Here is a 19,199-nt window from a genome sequence, read left to right on the forward strand (position 1 = left end):
TTTCCTTGCCAGACAGAGTGGAAAAGCTTTCTGCTAGGATGTAGACCACAAAAGACGCTAAAGACGAAGGGACGATGCTCTCCGGAGCTAAGCGCCGCTCCCGGGCTTCTTTCGGCAGAAGCCGCGCTAAGAGAGCACTGTGAGCGGTACAATCGTCTTTGCGCGAAGAAGCCGCTTCTTCGGCTCCGGGAGCCGGAGAGAGCGGCAGCATCGGAAAGGTGAAGAAAGAAGCTGTACAACACTGGGATTGTGTGCGCAGCTCGCCAACTGATAGAAAACATTACCTTACCACTTTCCTGACTTTTCCCATCACAAGAGTATTCGATAGAAAGTTATTTTGGACAACTATCTATTTCTTCATAAAAACACTTGGCAGACCTCCGTGCAATGTCCAGAACACGATGGGAGATGTTTTCTGTGCTCCCGCAGGTTTTCCTTGCCAGACAGAGTGGAAACGCTATCTGCTAAAATGTAGACTACAAAAGACGCTAAACGCGAAGGGACGATGCTCTCCGGAGCTAAGCGCCGCTCCCGGGCTTCTTTCGGCAGAAGCGGCGCTAAGAGAGCACTGTGACCGGTACAATCGTCTTGGCGCGAAGAAGCCGCTTCTTCGGCTCAGGTGAAGAAGGAAGCTGTACAACACTGGGATTGTGTGCGCAGCTTGCCAACTGATAGAAAACAGTACCTTACCATTCTCCTGACTTTTCTAATCACATGAATATTCGATAAGAAGCTGTTTTGGACAGCTTTTCTTTTCTTTATGCCAAACACTTGGCAGACCTCCGTGCAACGTCCAGAAAATGATGGGAGATGTTTTCTGTGCTCCCGCAGGTTTTCCTTGCCCGACAGAGTGGAAAAGCTTTCTGCTAGGATGTAGACCACAAAAGACGCTAAAGACGAAGGGACGATGCTCTCCGGAGCTAAGCGCCGCTCCCGGGCTTCTTTCGGCAGAAGCGGCGCTAAGAGCACTGTGAGCGGTACAATCGTCTTTGCGCGAAGAAGCCGCTTCTTCGGCTCCGGGAGCCGGAGAGAGCGGCAGCATCGGAAAGGTGAAGAAGGAAGCTGCACAACCCTGGGATTGTGTGCTCAACTTGCCAACTGATAGAAAACATTACCTTACCATTCTCCTGACTTTTCTAATCACATGAATATTCGATAAGAAGCTGTTTTGGACAGCTTTTCTTTTCTTTATGCCAAACACAGGGCAGACCTCCGTGCAACGTCCAGAACAAGATGGGAGATGTTTTCTGTGCTCCCGCAGGTTTTCCTTGCCAGACAGAGTGGAAAAGCTTTCTGCCAGGATGTAGACCACAAAAGACGCTAAAGACGAAGGGACGATGCTCTCCGGAGCTAAGCGCCGCTCCCGGGCTTCTTTCGGCAGAAGCCGCGCTAAGAGAGCACTGGGACCGGTACAATCGTCTTTGCGCGAAGAAGCCGTTTCTTCGGCTCCGGGAGCCGGAGAGAGAGGCAGCATCGGAAAGGTGAAGAAAGAAGCTCTACAACACTGTGATTGTGTGCGCAGCTTGCCAACTGATAGAAAACATTACCTTACCACTTTCCTGAATTTTCCCATCACAAGAGTATTCGATAGAAAGTTATTTTGGACAACTATCAATTTCTTCATACAAACACTTGGCAGACCTCCGTGCAATGTCCAGAACACGATGGGAGATGTTTTCTGTGCTCCCGCAGGTTTTCCTTGCCAGACAGAGTGGAAACGCTATCTGCTAAAATGTAGACTACAAAAGACGCTAAACGCGAAGGGACGATGCTCTCCGGAGCTAAGCGCCGCTCCCGGGCTTCTTTCGGCAGAAGCGGCGCTAAGAGAGCACTGTGAGCGGTACAATCGTCTTTGCGCGAAGAAGCCGCTTCTTCGGCTCAGGAGAAGAAGGAAGCTGTACAACACTGGGATTGTGTGCGCAGCTTGCCAACTGATAGAAAACAGTACCTTACCATTCTCCTGACTTTTCCAATCACATGACTATTCGATAAGAAGCTGTTTTGGACAGCTTTTCTTTTCTTTATGCCAAACACTTGGCAGACGTCCGTGCAACGTCCAGAACACGATGGGAGATGTTTTCTGTGCTCGCGCAGGTTTTCCTTGCCAGACAGAGTGGAAACGCTATCTGCTAAAATGTAGACTACAAAAGACGCCAAACGCGAAGGGACGATGCTCTCCGGAGCTAATCGCCGCTCCCGGGCTTCTTTCGGCAGAAGCGGCGCTAAGAGCACTGTGAGCGGTACAATCGTCTTTGCGCGAAGAAGCCGCTTCTTCGGCTCCGGGAGCCGGAGAGAGCGGCAGCATCGGAAAGCTGAATAGGGAAGCTGCACAACCCTGGGATTGTGTGCTCAACTTGCCAACTGATAGAAAATATTACCTTACCATTCTCCTGACTTTTCTAAACACATGAATATTCGATAAGAAGCTGTTTTGGACAGCTTTTCTTTTCTTTATGCCAAACACTTGGCAGACCTCCGTGCAACGTCCAGAACACGATGGGAGATGTTTTCTGTGCTCCCGCAGGTTTTCCGTGCCAGACAGAGAGGAAAAGCTTTCCGCTAGGATGTAGACCACAAAAGACGCTAAAGACGAAGGGACGATGCTCTCCGGAGCTAAGCGCCGCTCCCGGGCGTCTTTCGGCAGAAGCCGCGCTAAGAGAGCACTGGGACCGGTACAATCGTCTTTGCGCGAAGAAGCCGCTTCTTCGGCTCAGGTGAAGAAGGAAGCTGTACAACACTGGGATTGTGTGCGCAGATTGCCAACTGATAGAAAACAGTACCTTAGCATTCTCCTGACTTTTCTAATCACATGAATATTCGATAAGAAGCTGTTTTGGACAGCTTTTCTTTTCTTTATGCCAAACACTTGGCAGACGTCCGTGCAACGCCCAGAACATGATGGGAGATGTTTTCTGTGCTCCCGCAGGTTTTCCTTGCCAGACAGAGTGGAAAAGCTTTCCGCTAGGATGTAGACACCAAAAGACGCTAAAGACGAAGGGACGATGCTCTCCGGAGCTAAGCGCCGCTCCCGGGCTTCTTTCGGCAGAAGCCGCGCTAAGAGAGCACTGGGACCGGTACAATCGTCTTTGCGCGAAGAAGCCGTTTCTTCGGCTCAGGGAGCCGGAGAGGGCGGCAGCATCGGAAAGGTGAAGAAAGAAGCTCTACAACACTGTGATTGTGTGCGCAGCTCGCCAACTGATAGAAAACATTACCTTACCACTTTCCTGACTTTTCCCATCACAAGAGTATTCGATAGAAAGTTATTTTGGACAACTATCAATTTCTTCATACAAACACTTGGCAGACCTCCGTGCAATGTCCAGAACACGATGGGAGATGTTTTCTGTGCTCCCGCAGGTTTTCCTTGCCAGACAGAGTGGAAAAGCTTTCTGCTAGGATGTAGACCACAAAAGACGCTAAAGACGAAGGTACGATGCTCTCCGGAGCTAAGCGCCGCTCCCGGGCGTCTTTCGGCAGAAGCCGCGCTAAGAGAGCACTGTGACCGGTACGATCGTCTTTGCGCGAAGAAGCCGCTTCTTCGGCTCCGGGAGCCGGAGAGAGCGGCAGCATCGGAAAGGTGAAGAAAGAAGCTGTACAACACTGGGATTGTGTGCTCAACTTGCCAACTGATAGAAAACAGTACCTTATATTCTCCTGACATTTATAATCACATGAATATTCGATAAGAAGCTGTTTTGGACAGCTTTTCTTTTCTTTATGCCAAACACTTGGCAGACCTCCGTGCAACGTCCAGAACACGATGGGAGATGTTTTCTGTGCTCCCGCAGGTTTTCCTTGCCCGACAGAGTGGAAAAGCTTTCTGCTAGGATGTAGACCACAAAAGACGCTAAAGACGAAGGGACGATGCTCTCCGGAGCTGAGCGCCGCTCCCGGGCTTCTTTCGGCAGAAGCGGCGCTAAGTGCACTGTGAGCGGTACAATCGTCTTTGCGCGAAGAAGCCGCTTCTTCGGCTCCGGGAGCCGGAGAGAGCGGCAGCATCGGAAAGGTGAAGAAGGAAGCTGCACAACCCTGGGATTGTGTGCTCAACTTGCCAACTGATAGAAAACATTACCTTACCATTCTCCTGACTTTTCTAATCACATGAATATTCGATAAGAAGCTGTTTTGGACAGCTTTTCTTTTCTTTATGCCAAACACTTGGCAGACCTCCGTGCAACGTCCAGAACAGGATGGGAGATGTTTTCTGTGCTCCCGCAGGTTTTCCTTGCCAGACAGAGAGGAAAAGCTTTCTGCTAGGATGTAGACCGCAATAGACGCTAAAGACGAAGGGACGATGCTCTCCGGAGCTAAGCGCCGCTCCCGGGCTTCTTTCGGCAGAAGCCGCGCTAAGAGAGCACTGGGACCGGTACAATCGTCTTTGCGCGAAGAAGCCGTTTCTTCGGCTCCGGGAGCCGGAGAGAGAGGCAGCATCGGAAAGGTGAAGAAAGAAGCTCTACAACACTGTGATTGTGTGCGCAGCTTGCCAACTGATAGAAAACATTACCTTACCACTTTCCTGACTTTTCCCATCACAAGAGTATTCGATAGAAAGTTATTTTGGACAACTATCAATTTCTTCATACAAACACTTGGCAGACCTCCGTGCAACGTCCAGAACACGATGGGAGATGTTTTCTGTGCTCCCGCAGGTTTTCCTTGCCAGACAGAGTGGAAAAGCTTTCTGCTAGGATGTAGACCACAAAAGACGCTAAAGACGAAGGGACGATGCTCTCCGGAGCTAAGCGCCGCTCCCGGGCTTCTTTCGGCAGAAGCCGCGCTAAGAGAGCACTGTGAGCGGTACAATCGTCTTTGCGCGAAGAAGCCGCTTCTTCGGCTCGGGGAGCCGGAGAGAGCGGCAGCATCGGAAAGGTGAAGAAGGAAGCTGTACAACACTGGGATTGTGTGCGCAGCTTGCCAACTGATAGAAAACATTACCTTACCATTCTCCTGACTTTTCTAATCACATGAATATTCGATAAGAAGCTGTTTTGGACAGCTTTTCTTTTCTTTATGCCAAACACTTGGCAGACCTCCGTGCAACGTCCAGAACACGATGGGAGATGTTTTCTGTGCTCCCGCAGATTTTCCTTGCCAGACAGAGTGGAAACGCTATCTGCTAAAATGTAGACTACAAAAGACGCCAAACGCGAAGGGACGATGCTCTCCGGAGCTGTGCGCCGCTCCCGGGCTTCTTTCGGCAGAAGCGGCACTAAGAGAGCACTGTGAGCGTTACAATCGTCTTTGCGCGAAGAAGCCGCTTCTTCGGCTCCGGGAGCCGGAGAGAGCGGCAGCATCGGAAAGGTGAAGAAGAAAGCTGCACAACCCTGGGATTGTGCGCTCAACTTGCCAACTGATAGAAAACAGTACCTTACCATTCTCCTGACTTTTCTAATCACATGAATATTCAATAAGAAGCTGTTTTGGACAGCTTTTCTTTTCTTTATGCCAAACACATGGCAGACCTCCGTGCAACGTCCAGAACAAGATAGGAGATGTTTTCTGTGCTCCCGCAGGTTTTCCTTGCCAGACAGAGTGGAAAAGCTTTCTGCCAGGATGTAGACCACAAAAGACGCTAAAGACGAAGGGACGATGCTCTCCGGAGCTAAGCGCCGCTCCCGGGCGTCTTTCGGCAGAAGCCGCGCTAAGAGAGCACTGTGAGCGGTACAATCGTCTTTGCGCGAAGAAGCCGCTTCTTGGGCTCAGGGAGCCGGAGAGAGCGGCAGCATCGGAAAGGTGAAGAAGGAAGCTGTACAACACTGGGATTGTGTGCGCAGCTTGCCAACTGATAGAAAACATTACCTTACCACTTTCCTGATTTTTCCAATCACAAGAACTTTCGATAGAAAGTTATTTTGGGCAGCTATCAATTTCTTCATACAAACACTTGGCAGAGCTCCGTGCAATGTCCAGAACACGATGGGAGATGTTTTCTGTGCTCCCGCAGGTTTTCCTTGCCAGACAGAGTGGAAACGCTATCTGCTAAAATGTAGACTACAAAAGACGCTAAACGCGAAGGGACGATGCTCTCCGGAGCTAAGCGCCGCTCCCGGGCTTCTTTCGGCAGAAGCGGCGCTAAGAGAGCACTGTGAGCGGTACAATCGTCTTTGCGCGAAGAAGCTGCTTCTTCGGCTCAGGAGAAGAAGGAAGCTGTACAACACTGGGATTGTGTGCGCAGCTTGCCAACTGATAGAAAACAGTACCTTACCATTCTCCTGACTTTTCTAATCACATGAATATTCGATAAGAAGCTGTTTTGGACAGCTTTTCTTTTCTTTATGCCAAACACTTGGCAGACGTCCGTGCAACGTCCAGAACACGATGGGAGATGTTTTCTGTGCTCCCGCAGGTTTTCCTTGCCAGACAGAGTGGAAACGCTATCTGCTAAAATGTAGACTACAAAAGACGCCAAACGCGAAGGGACGATGCTCTCCGGAGCTAATCGCCGCTCCCGGGCTTCTTTCGGCAGAAGCGGCGCTAAGAGCACTGTGAGCGGTACAATCGTCTTTGCGCGAAGAAGCCGCTTCTTCGGCTCCGGGAGCCGGAGAGAGCGGCAGCATCGGAAAGGTGAAGAGGGAAGCTGCACAACCCTGGGATTGTGTGCTCAACTTGCCAACTGATAGAAAATATTACCTTACCATTCTCCTGACTTTTCTAAACACATGAATATTCGATAAGAAGCTGTTTTGGACAGCTTTTCTTTTCTTTATGCCAAACACTTGGCAGACCTCCGTCCAACGTCCAGAACACGATGGGAGATGTTCTCTGTACTCCCGCAGGTTTTCCGTGCCAGACAGAGAGGAAAAGCTTTCCGCTAGGATGTAGACCACAAAAGACGCTAAAGACGAAGGGACGATGCTCTCCGGAGCTAAGCGCCGCTCCCGGGCGTCTTTCGGCAGAAGCCGCGCTAAGAGAGCACTGTGAGCGGTACAATCGTCTTTGCGCGAAGAAGCCGCTTCTTCGGCTCCGGGAGCCGGAGAGAGAGGCAGCATCGGAAAGGTGAAGAAGGAAGCTGTACAACACTGTGATTGTGTGCGCAGCTCGCCAACTGATAGAAAACATTACCTTACCATTCTCCTGATTTTTCCAATCAAAAGAATTTTCGATAGGAAGCTGTTATGGACAGCTTTCCCTTTCTTTATGCCAAACACTTGGCAGAGCTCCGTGCAATGTCCAGAACACGATGGGAGATGTTTTCTGTGCTCCCGCAGGTTTTCCTTGCCAGACAGAGTGGAAACGCTATCTGCTAAAATGTAGACTACAAAAGACGCCAAACGCGAAGGGACGATGCTCTCCGGAGCTAATCGCCGCTCCCGGGCTTCTTTCGGCAGAAGCAGCGCTAAGAGAGCACTGTGAGCGGTACAATCGTCTTTGCGCGAAGAAGCCGCTTCTTGGGCGCAGGGAGCCGGAGAGAGCGGCAGCATCGGAAAGGTGAAGAAGGAAGCTCTACAACACTGGGATTGTGTGCTCAACTAGCCAACTGATAGAAATGAGTACCTTACCACTTTCCTGACTTTTCCAATCACAACAATATTTGATAGAAAGTTATTTTGGACAACTATTAATTTCTTCTTGCAAACACTTGGCAGACATCCGTGCAATGTCCAGAACACGATGGGAGATGTTTTCTGTGCTCCCGCAGGTTTTCCTTGCCAGACAGACTGGAAACGCTATTTGCTAAGGTGTAGACCACAAAAGACGCTAAAGACGAAGGGACGATGCTCTCCGGAGCTATGCGCCGCTCCCGGGCGTCTTTCGGCAGAAGCCGCGCTAAGAGAGCACTGTGACCGGTACGATCGTCTTTGCGCGAAGAAGCCGCTTCTACGGCTCCGGGAGCCGGGGAGAGCGGCAGCATGGGAAAGGTGAAGAAAGAAGCTCTACAACACTGGGATTGTGTGCTCAACTTGCCAACTGATAGAAAACAGTACCTTACCATTCTCCTGACTTTTCCAATCACATGAATATTCGATAAGAAGCTGTTTTGGACAGCTTTTCCTTTCTTTATGCCAAACACTTGGCAGACATCCGTGCAACGACCAGAACACGATGGGAGATGTTTTCTGTGCTCCCGCAGGTTTTCCTTGCCAGACAGAGTGGAAAAGCTTTCTGCTAGGATGTAGACCACAAAAGACGCTAAAGACGAAGGGACGACGCTCTCCGGAGCTAATCGCCGCTCCCGGGCTTCTTTCGGCAGAAGCCGCGCTAAGAGAGCACTGTGACCGGTACAATCGTCTTTGAGCGAGGAAGCCGCTTCTTCGGCTCCGGGAGCCGGAGAGAGCGGCAGCATCGGAAAGGTGAAGAAAGAAGCTGTACAACACTGGGATTGTGTGCTCAACTTGCCAACTGATAGAAAACAGTACCTTACCATTCTCCTGACTTTTCTAATCACATGAATATTCGATAAGAAGGTGTGTTGGACAGATTTCTTTTCTTTATGCCAAACACTTGGCAGACCTCCGTGCAACGTCCAGAACACGATGGGAGATGTTTTCTGTGCTCCCGCAGGTTTTCCTTGCCAGACAGAGTGGAAAAGCGATCTGCTAAAATGTAGACCACAAAAGACGCTAACGACGAAGGTGCGATGCTCTCCGGAGCTAAGAGCCGCTCCCGGGCTTCTTTCGGCAGAAGCCGCGCTAAGAGAGCACTGTGAGCGGTACAATCGTCTTTGCGCGAAGAAGCCGTTTCTTCGGCTCCGGGAGCCGGAGAGAGTGGCAGCATCGGAAAGGTGAAGAAGGAAGCTGTACAACACTGGGATTGTGTGCGCAGCTCGCCAACTGATAGAAAACAATACCTTACCACTTTCCTGACTTTTCCCATCACAAGAGTATTCGATAGAAAGTTATTTTGGGCAGCTATCAATTTCTTCATACAAACACTTGGCAGAGCTCCGTGCAATGTCCAGAACACGATGGGAGATGTTTTCTGTGCTCCCGCAGGTTTTCCTTGCCAGACAGAGTGGAAACGCTATCTGCTAAAATGTAGACTACAAAAGACGCTAAACGCGAAGGGACGATGCTCTCCGGAGCTAAGCGCCGCTCCCGGGCTTCTTTCGGCAGAAGCGGCGCTAAGAGAGCACTGTGACCGGTACAATCGTCTTTGCGCGAAGAAGCCGCTTCTTCGGCTCATGAGAAGAAGGAAGCTGTACAACACTGGGATTGTGTGCGCAGCTTGCCAACTGATAGAAAACAGTACCTTACCATTCTCCTGACTTTTCTAATCACATGAATATTCGATAAGAAGCTGTTTTGGACAGCTTTTCTTTTCTTTATGCCAAACACTTGGCAGACCTCCGTGCAACGTCCAGAACACGATGGGAGATGTTTTCTGTGCTCGCGCAGGTTTTCCTTGCCAGACAGAGTAGAAACGCTATCTGCTAAAATGTAGACTACAAAAGACGCCAAACGCGAAGGGACGATGCTCTCCGGAGCTAATCGCCGCTCCCGGGCTTCTTTCGGCAGAAGTGGCGCTAAGAGCACTGTGAGCGGTACAATCGTCTTTGCGCGAAGAAGCCGCTTCTTCGGCTCCGGGAGCCGGAGAGAGCGGCAGCATCGGAAAGGTGAAGAGGGAAGCTGCACAACCCTGGGATTGTGTGCTCAACTTGCCAACTGATAGAAAATATTACCTTACCATTCTCCTGACTTTTCTAAACACATGAATATTCGATAAGAAGCTGTTTTGGACAGCTTTTCTTTTCTTTATGCCAAACACTTGGCAGACCTCCGTGCAACGTCCAGAACACGATGGGAGATGTTTTCTGTGCTCCCGCAGGTTTTCCTTGCCAGACAGAGAGGAAAAGCTTTCCGCTAGGATGTAGACCACAAAAGACGCTAAAGACGAAGGGACGATGCTCTCCGGAGCTAAGCGCCGCTCCCGGGCGTCTTTCGGCAGAAGCCGCGCTAAGAGAGCACTGGGACCGGTACAATCGTCTTTGCGCGAAGAAGCCGTTTCTTCGGCTCCGGGAGCCGGAGAGAGAGGCAGCATCGGAAAGGTGAAGAAAGAAGCTCTACAACACTGTGATTGTGTGCGCAGCTCGCCAACTGATAGAAAACATTACCTTACCACATTCCTGACTTTTCCCATCACAAGAGTATTCGATAGAAAGTTATTTTGGGCAGCTATCTATTTCTTCATACAAACACTTGGCAGAGCTCCGTGCAATGTCCAGAACACGATGGAAGATGTTTTCTGTGCTCCCGCAGGTTTTCCTTGCCAGACAGAGTGGAAAAGCTTTCTGCTAAAATGTAGACCACAAAAGACGCTAAAGACGAAGGCACGATGCTCTCCGGAGCTAAGCGCCGCTCCCGGGCGTCTTTCGGCAGAAGCCGCGCTAAGAGAGCACTGTGAGCGGTACGATCGTCTTTGCGCGAAGAAGCCGCTTCTTCGGCTCCGGGAGCCGGAGAGAGCGGCAGCATCGGAAAGGTGAAGAAAGAAGCTGTACAACACTGGGATTGTGCGCTCAACTTGCCAACTTATAGAAAACAGTACCTTATATTCTCCTGACATTTATAATCACATGAATATTCGATAAGAAGCTGTTTTGGACAGCTTTTCTTTTCTTTATGCCAAACACTTGGCAGACCTCCGTGCAACGTCCAGAACACGATGGGAGATGTTTTCTGTGCTCCCGCAGGTTTTCCTTGCCCGACAGAGTGGAAAAGCTTTCTGCTAGGATGTAGACCACAAAAGACGCTAAAGACGAAGGGACGATGCTCTCCGGAGCTAAGCGCCGCTCCCGGGCGTCTTTCGGCAGAAGCCGCACTAAGAGAGCACTGTGAGCGGTACAATCGTCTTTGCGCGAAGAAGCCGCTTCTTGGGCGCAGGGAGCCGGAGAGAGCGGCAGCATCGGAAAGGTGAAGAAGGAAGCTGTACAACACTGGGATTGTGTGCGCAGCTTGCCAACTGATAGAAAACATTACCTTACCAGTTTCCTGATTTTTCCAATCACAAGAATTTTCGATAGGAAGCTGTTTTGGACAGCTTTCCCTTTCTTTATGCCAAACACTTGGCAGAGCTCCGTGCAACGTCCAGAACACGATGGGAGATGTTTTCTGTGCTCCCGCAGGTTTTCCTTGCCAGACAGAGTGGAAACGCTATCTGCTAAAATGTAGACTACAAAAGACGCCAAACGCGAAGGGACGATGCTCTCCGGAGCTATGCGCCGCTCCCGGGCGTCTTTCGGCAGAAGCGGCACTAAGAGAGCACTGTGAGCGGTACAATCGTCTTTGCGCGAAGAAGCCGCTTCTTCGGCTCCGGGAGCCGGAGAGAGCGGCAGCATCGGAAAGGTGAAGAGGGAAGCTGCACAACCCTGGGATTGTGTGCTCAACTTGCCAACTGATAGAAAACATTACCTTACCATTCTCCTGATTTTTCCAATCACATGAATTTTCGATAGGAAGCTGTTTTGGACAGCTTTCCTTTTCTTTATGCCAAACACTTGGCAGAGCTCCGTGCAATGTCCAGAACACGATGGGAGATGTTTTCTGTGCTCCCGCAGGTTTTCCTTGCCAGACAGAGTGGAAACGCTATCGGCTAAAATGTAGAGTACAAAAGACGCCAAACGCGAAGGGACGATGCTCTCCGGAGCTAAGCGCCGCTCCCGGGCTTCTTTCGGCAGAAGCCGCGCTAAGAGAGCACTGTGAGCGGTACAATCGTCTTTGCGCGAAGAAGCCGCTTCTTGGGCGCAGGGAGCCGGAGAGAGCGGCAGCATCGGAAAGGTGAAGAAGGAAGCTCTACAACACTGGGATTGTGTGCTCAACTAGCCAACTGATAGAAATGAGTACCTTACCACTTTCCCGACTTTTCCAATCACAAGAATATTTGATAGAAAGTTTTTTTGGACAACTATTAATTTCTTCTTGCAAACACTTGGCAGAGCTCCGTGCAATGTCCAGAACACGATGGGAGATGTTTTCTGTGCTCCCGCAGGTTTTCTTTGCCAGACAGACTGGAAACGCTATTTGCTAAGGTGTAGACCACAAAAGACGCTAAAGACGAAGGGACGATGCTCTCGGAAGCTAAGCGCCGCTCCCGGGCTTCTTTCGGCAGAAGCGGCGCTAAGAGCACTGTGAGCGGTACAATCGTCTTTGCGCGAAGAAGCCGCTTCTTCGGCTCCGGGAGCCGGAGAGAGCGGCAGCATCGGAAAGGTGAAGAAGGAAGCTGCACAACCCTGGGATTGTGTGCTCAACTTGCCAACTGATAGAAAACATTACCTTACCATTCTCCTGACTTTTCTAATCACATGAATATTCGATAAGAAGCTGTTTTGGACAGCTTTTCTTTTCTTTATGCCAAACACTTGGCAGACCTCCGTGCAACGTCCAGAACAGGATGGGAGATGTTTTCTGTGCTCCCGCAGGTTTTCCTTGCCAGACAGAGAGGAAAAGCTTTCTTCTAGGATGTAGACCGCAAAAGACGCTAAAGACGAAGGGACGATGCTCTCCGGAGCTAAGCGCCGCTCCCGGGCTTCTTTCGGCAGAAGCCGCGCTAAGAGAGCACTGGGACCGGTACAATCGTCTTTGCACGAAGAAGCCGTTTCTTCGGCTCCGGGAGCCGGAGAGAGAGGCAGCATCGGAAAGGTGAAGAAAGAAGCTCTACAACACTGTGATTGTGTGCGCAGCTTGCCAACTGATAGAAAACATTACCTTACCACTTTCCTAAATTTTCCCATCACAAGAGTATTCGATAGAAAGTTATTTTGGACAACTATCAATTTCTTCATACAAACACTTGGCAGACCTCCGTGCAATGTCCAGAACACGATGGGAGATGTTTTCTGTGCTCCCGCAGGTTTTCCTTGCCAGACAGAGTGGAAAAGCTTTCTGCTAGGATGTAGACCACAAAAGACGCTAAAGACGAAGGGACGATGCTCTCCGGAGCTAAGCGCCGCTCCCGGGCTTCTTTCGGCAGAAGCCGCGCTAAGAGAGCACTGTGAGCGGTACAATCGTCTTTGCGCGAAGAAGCCGCTTCTTCGGCTCCGGGAGCCGGAGAGAGCGGCAGCATCGGAAAGGTGAAGAAGGAAGCTGCACAACACTGGGATTGTGTGCGCAGCTTGCCAACTGATAGAAAACATTACCTTACCACTTTCCTGATTTTTCCAATCACAAGAATTTTCGATAGGAAGCTGTTTTGGACAGCTTTCCCTTTCTTTATGCCAAACACTTGGCAGAGCTCCGTGCAATGTCCAGAACACGATGGGAGATGTTTTCTGTGCTCCCGCAGGTTTTCCTTGCCAGACAGAGTGGAAACGCTATCTGCTAAAATGTAGACTACAAAAGACGCTAAACGCGAAGGGACGATGCTCTCCGGAGCTAAGCGCCGCTCCCGGGCTTCTTTCGGCAGAAGCGGCGCTAAGAGAGCACTGTGACCGGTACCATCGTCTTTGCGCGAAGAAGCCGTTTCTTCGGCTCCGGGAGCCGGAGAGAGCGGCAGCATCGGAAAGGTGAAGAAGAAAGCTGCACAACCCTGGGATTGTGCGCTCAACTTGCCAACTGATAGAAAACATTACCTTACCATTCTCCTGACTTTTCTAATCACATGAATATTCGATAAGAAGCTGTTTTGGACAGTTTTTCTTTTCTTTATGCCAAACACTTGGCAGAGCTCCGTGCAATGTCCAGAACACGATGGGAGATGTTTTCTGTGCTCCCGCAGGTTTTCCTTGCCAGACAGAGTGGAAAAGCTTTCTGCTAGGATGTAGACCACAAAAGACGCTAAAGACGAAGGGACGATGCTCTCCGGAGCTAAGCGCCGCTCCCGGGCGTCTTTCGGCAGAAGCCGCGCTAAGAGAGCACTGTGACCGGTACAATCGTCTTTGCGCGAAGAAGCCGTTTCTTCGGCTCCGGGAGCCGGAGAGAGAGGCAGCATCGGAAAGGTGAAGAAGGAAGCTGTACAACACTGGGATTGTGTGCGCAGCTCGCCAACTGATAGAAAACATTACCTTACCACTTTCCTGACTTTTCCCATCACAAGAGTATTCGATAGAAAGATATTTTGGGCAGCTATCAATTTCTTCATACAAACACTTGGCAGACATCCGTGCAATGTCCAGAACACGATGGGAGATGTTTTCTGTGCTCCCGCAGGTTTTCCTTGCCAGACAGAGTGGAAAAGCTTTCTGCTAGGATGTAGACCACAAAAGACGCTAAAGACGAAGGGACGACGCTCTCCGGAGCTAATCGCCGCTCCCGGGATTCTTTCGGCAGAAGCCGCGCTAAGAGAGCACTGTGACCGGTACGATCGTCTTTGAGCGAAGAAGCCGCTTCTTCGGCTCCGGGAGCCGGAGAGAGCGGCAGCATCGGAAAGGTGAAGAAAGAAGCTGTACAACACTGGGATTTTGTGCTCAACTTGCCAACTGATAGAAAACAGTACCTTACCATTCTCCTGACTTTTCTAATCACATGAATATTCGATAAGAAGCTGTTTTGGACAGCTTTTCTTTTCTTTATGCCAAACACTTGGCAGACCTCCGTGCAACGTCCAGAACACGATGGGAGATGTTTTCTGTGCTCCCGCAGATTTTCCTTGCCAGACAGAGTGGAAACGCTATCTGCTAAAATGTAGACTACAAAAGACGCCAAACGCGAAGGGACGATGCTCTCCGGAGCTGAGCGCCGCTCCCGGGCTTCTTTCGGCAGAAGCCGCGCTAAGAGAGCACTGTGACCGGTACGATCGTCTTTGAGCGAAGAAGCCGCTTCTTCGGCTCCGGGAGCCGGAGAGAGCGGCAGCATCGGAAAGGTGAAGAAGGAAGCTGCACAACCCTGGGATTGTGTGCTCAACTTGCCAACTGATAGAAAACATTACCTTACCATTCTCCTGACTTTTCTAATCACATGAATATTCAATAAGAAGCTGTTTTGGACAGCTTTTCTTTTCTTTATGCCAAACACTTGGCAGACCTCCGTGCAACGTCCAGAACAGGATGGGAGATGTTTTCTGTGCTCCCGCAGGTTTTCCTTGCCAGACAGAGAGGAAAAGCTTTCTGCTAGGATGTAGACCGCAAAAGACGCTAAAGACGAAGGGACGATGCTCTCCGGAGCTAAGCGCCGCTCCCGGGCTTCTTTCGGCAGAAGCCGCGCTAAGAGAGCACTGGGACCGGTACAATCGTCTTTGCGCGTAGAAGCCGTTTCTTCGGCTCCGGGAGCCGGAGAGAGAGGCAGCATCGGAAAGGTGAAGAAGGAAGCTGTACAACACTGGGATTGTGTGCGCAGCTCGCCAAGTGATAGAAAACATTACCTTACCACTTTCCTGACTTTTCCCATCACAAGAGTATTCGATAGAAAGTTATTTTGGGCTGCTATCAATTTCTTCATACAAACACTTGGCAGACCTCCGTGCAATGTCCAGAACACGATGGGAGATGTTTTCTGTGCTCCCGCAGGTTTTCCTTGCCAGACAGAGTGGAAACGCTATCTGCTAAAATGTAGACTACAAAAGACGCTAAACGCGAAGGGACGATGCTCTCCGGAGCTAAGCGCCGCTCCCGGGCTTCTTTCGGCAGAAGCGGCGCTAAGAGAGCACTGTGACCGGTACAATCGTCTTTGCGCGAAGAAGCCGCTTCTTCGGCTCAGGTGAAGAAGGAAGCTGTACAACACTGGGATTGTGTGCGCAGCTTGCCAACTGATAGAAAACAGTACCTTACCATTCTCCTGACTTTTCTAATCACATGAATATTCGATAAGAAGCTGTTTTGGACAGCTTTTCTTTTCTTTATGCCAAACACTTGGCAGACGTCCGTGCAACGTCCAGAACATGATGGGAGATGTTTTCTGTGCTCCCGCAGGTTTTCCTTGCCCGACAGAGTGGAAAAGCTTTCTGCTAGGATGTAGACCACAAAAGACGCTAAAGACGAAGGGACGATGCTCTCCGGAGCTAAGCGCCGCTCCCGGGCTTCTTTCGGCAGAAGCGGCGCTAAGAGCACTGTGAGCGGTACAATCGTCTTTGCGCGAAGAAGCCGCTTCTTCGGCTCCGGGAGCCGGAGAGAGCGGCAGCATTGGAAAGGTGAAGAAGGAAGCTGCACAACCCTGGGATTGTGTGCTCAACTTGCCAACTGATAGAAAACATTACCTTACCATTCTCCTGACTTTTCTAATCACATGAATATTCGATAAGAAGCTGTTTTGGACAGCTTTTCTTTTCTTTATGCCAAACACATGGCAGACCTCCGTGCAACGTCCAGAACACGATGGGAGATGTTTTCTGTGCTCCCGCAGGTTTTCCTTGCCAGACAGAGTGGAAAAGCTTTCTGCCAGGATGTAGACCACAAAAGACGCTAAAGACGAAGGGACGATGCTCTCCGGAGCTAAGCGCCGCTCCCGGGCTTCTTTCGGCAGAAGCCGCGCTAAGAGAGCACTGGGACCGGTACAATCGTCTTTGCGCGAAGAAGCCGTTTCTTCGGCTCCGGGAGCCGGAGAGAGAGGCAGCATCGGAAAGGTGAAGAAAGAAGCTCTACAACACTGTGATTGTGTGCGCAGCTTGCCAACTGATAGAAAACATTACCTTACCACTTTCCTGAATTTTCCCATCACAAGAATATTCGATAGAAAGTTATTTTGGACAACTATCAATTTCTTCATACAAACACTTGGCAGACCTCCGTGCAATGTCCAGAACACGATGGGAGATGTTTTCTGTGCTCCCGCAGGTTTTCCTTGCCAGACAGAGTGGAAAAGCTTTCTGCTAGGATGTAGACCACAAAAGACGCTAAAGACGAAGGGACGATGCTCTCCGGAGCTAAGCGCCGCTCCCGGGCTTCTTTCGGCAGAAGCCGCGCTAAGAGAGCACTGTGAGCGGTACAATCGTCTTTGCGCGAAGAAGCCGCTTCTTCGGCTCCGGGAGCCGGAGAGAGCGGCAGCATCGGAAAGGTGAAGAAAGAAGCTGTACAACACTGGGATTGTGTGCGCAGCTCGCCAACTGATAGAAAACATTACCTTACCACTTTCCTGACTTTTCCCATCACAAGAGTATTCGATAGAAAGTTATTTTGGACAACTATCTATTTCTTCATAAAAACACTTGGCAGACCTCCGTGCAATGTCCAGAACACGATGGGAGATGTTTTCTGTGCTCCCGCAGGTTTTCCTTGCCAGACAGAGTGGAAACGCTATCTGCTAAAATGTATACTACAAAAGACGCTAAACGCGAAGGGACGATGCTCTCCGGAGCTAAGCGCCGCTCCCGGGCTTCTTTCGGCAGAAGCGGCGCTAAGAGAGCACTGTGACCGGTACAATCGTCTTGGCGCGAAGAAGCCGCTTCTTCGGCTCAGGTGAAGAAGGAAGCTGTACAACACTGGGATTGTTTGCGCAGCTTGCCAACTGATAGAAAACAGTACCTTACCATTCTCCTGACTTTTCTAATCACATGAATATTCGATAAGAAGCTGTTTTGGACAGCTTTTCTTTTCTTTATGCCAAACACTTGGCAGACCTCCGTGCAACGTCCAGAAAATGATGGGAGATGTTTTCTGTGCTCCCGCAGGTTTTCCTTGCCTGACAGAGTGGAAAAGCTTTCTGCTAGGATGTAGACCACAAAAGACGCTAAAGACGAAGGGACGATGCTCTCCGGAGCTAAGCGCCGCTCCCGGGCTTCTTTCGGCAGAAGCGGCGCTAAGAGCACTGTGAGCGGTACAATCGTCTTTGCGCGAAGAAGCCGCTTCTTCGGCTCCGGGAGCCGGAGAGAGCGGCAGCATCGGAAAGGTGAAGAAGGAAGCTGCACAACCCTGGGATTGTGTGCTCAACTTGCCAACTGATAGAAAACATTACCTTACCATTCTCCTGACTTTTCTAATCACATGAATATTCGATAAGAAGCTGTTTTGGACAGCTTTTCTTTTCTTTATGCCAAACACAGGGCAGACCTCCGTGCAACGTCCAGAACAAGATGGGAGATGTTTTCTGTGCTCCCGCAGGTTTTCCTTGCCAGACAGAGTGGAAAAGCTTTCTGCCAGGATGTAGACCACAAAAGACGCTAAAGACGAAGGGACGATGCTCTCCGGAGCTAAGCGCCGCTCCCGGGCTTCTTTCGGCAGAAGCCGCGCTAAGAGAGCACTGGGACCGGTACAATCGTCTTTGCGCGAAGAAGCCGTTTCTTCGGCTCCGGGAGCCGGAGAGAGAGGCAGCATCGGAAAGGTGAAGAAAGAAGCTCTACAACACTGTGATTGTGTGCGCAGCTTGCCAACTGATAGAAAACATTACCTTACCACTTTCCTGAATTTTCCCATCACAAGAGTATTCGATAGAAAGTTATTTTGGACAACTATCAATTTCTTCATACAAACACTTGGCAGACCTCCGTGCAATGTCCAGAACACGATGGGAGATGTTTTCTGTGCTCCCGCAGGTTTTCCTTGCCAGACAGAGTGGAAACGCTATCTGCTAAAATGTAGACTACAAAAGACGCTAAACGCGAAGGGACGATGCTCTCCGGAGCTAAGCGCCGCTCCCGGGCTTCTTTCGGCAGAAGCGGCGCTAAGAGAGCACTGTGAGCGGTACAATCGTCTTTGCGCGAAGAAGCCGCTTCTTCGGCTCAGGAGAAGAAGGAAGCTGTACAACACTGGGATTGTGTGCGCAGCTTGCCAACTGATAGAAAACAGTACCTTACCATTCTCCTGACTTTTCCAATCACATGACTATTCGATAAGAAGCTGTTTTGGACAGCTTTTCTTTTCTTTATGCCAAACACTTGGCAGACGTCCGTGCAACGTCCAGAACACGATGGGAGATGTTTTCTGTGCTCGCGCAGGTTTTCCTTGCCAGACAGAGTGGAAACGCTATCTGCTAAAATGTAGACTACAAAAGACGCCAAACGCGAAGGGACGATGCTCTCCGGAGCTAATCGCCGCTCCCGGGCTTCTTTCGGCAGAAGCGGCGCTAAGAGCACTGTGAGCGGTACAATCGTCTTTGCGCGAAGAAGCCGCTTCTTCGGCTCCGGGAGCCGGAGAGAGCGGCAGCATCGGAAAGCTGAATAGGGAAGCTGCACAACCCTGGGATTGTGTGCTCAACTTGCCAACTGATAGAAAATATTACCTTACCATTCTCCTGACTTTTCTAAACACATGAATATTCGATAAGAAGCTGTTTTGGACAGCTTTTCTTTTCTTTATGCCAAACACTTGGCAGACCTCCGTGCAACGTCCAGAACACGATGGGAGATGTTTTCTGTGCTCCCGCAGGTTTTCCGTGCCAGACAGAGAGGAAAAGCTTTCCGCT

Source organism: Ammospiza caudacuta, chromosome 4 (genome assembly GCF_027887145.1).
Source record: "Ammospiza caudacuta isolate bAmmCau1 chromosome 4, bAmmCau1.pri, whole genome shotgun sequence".
Lineage (NCBI taxonomy): Eukaryota > Metazoa > Chordata > Aves > Passeriformes > Passerellidae > Ammospiza > Ammospiza caudacuta.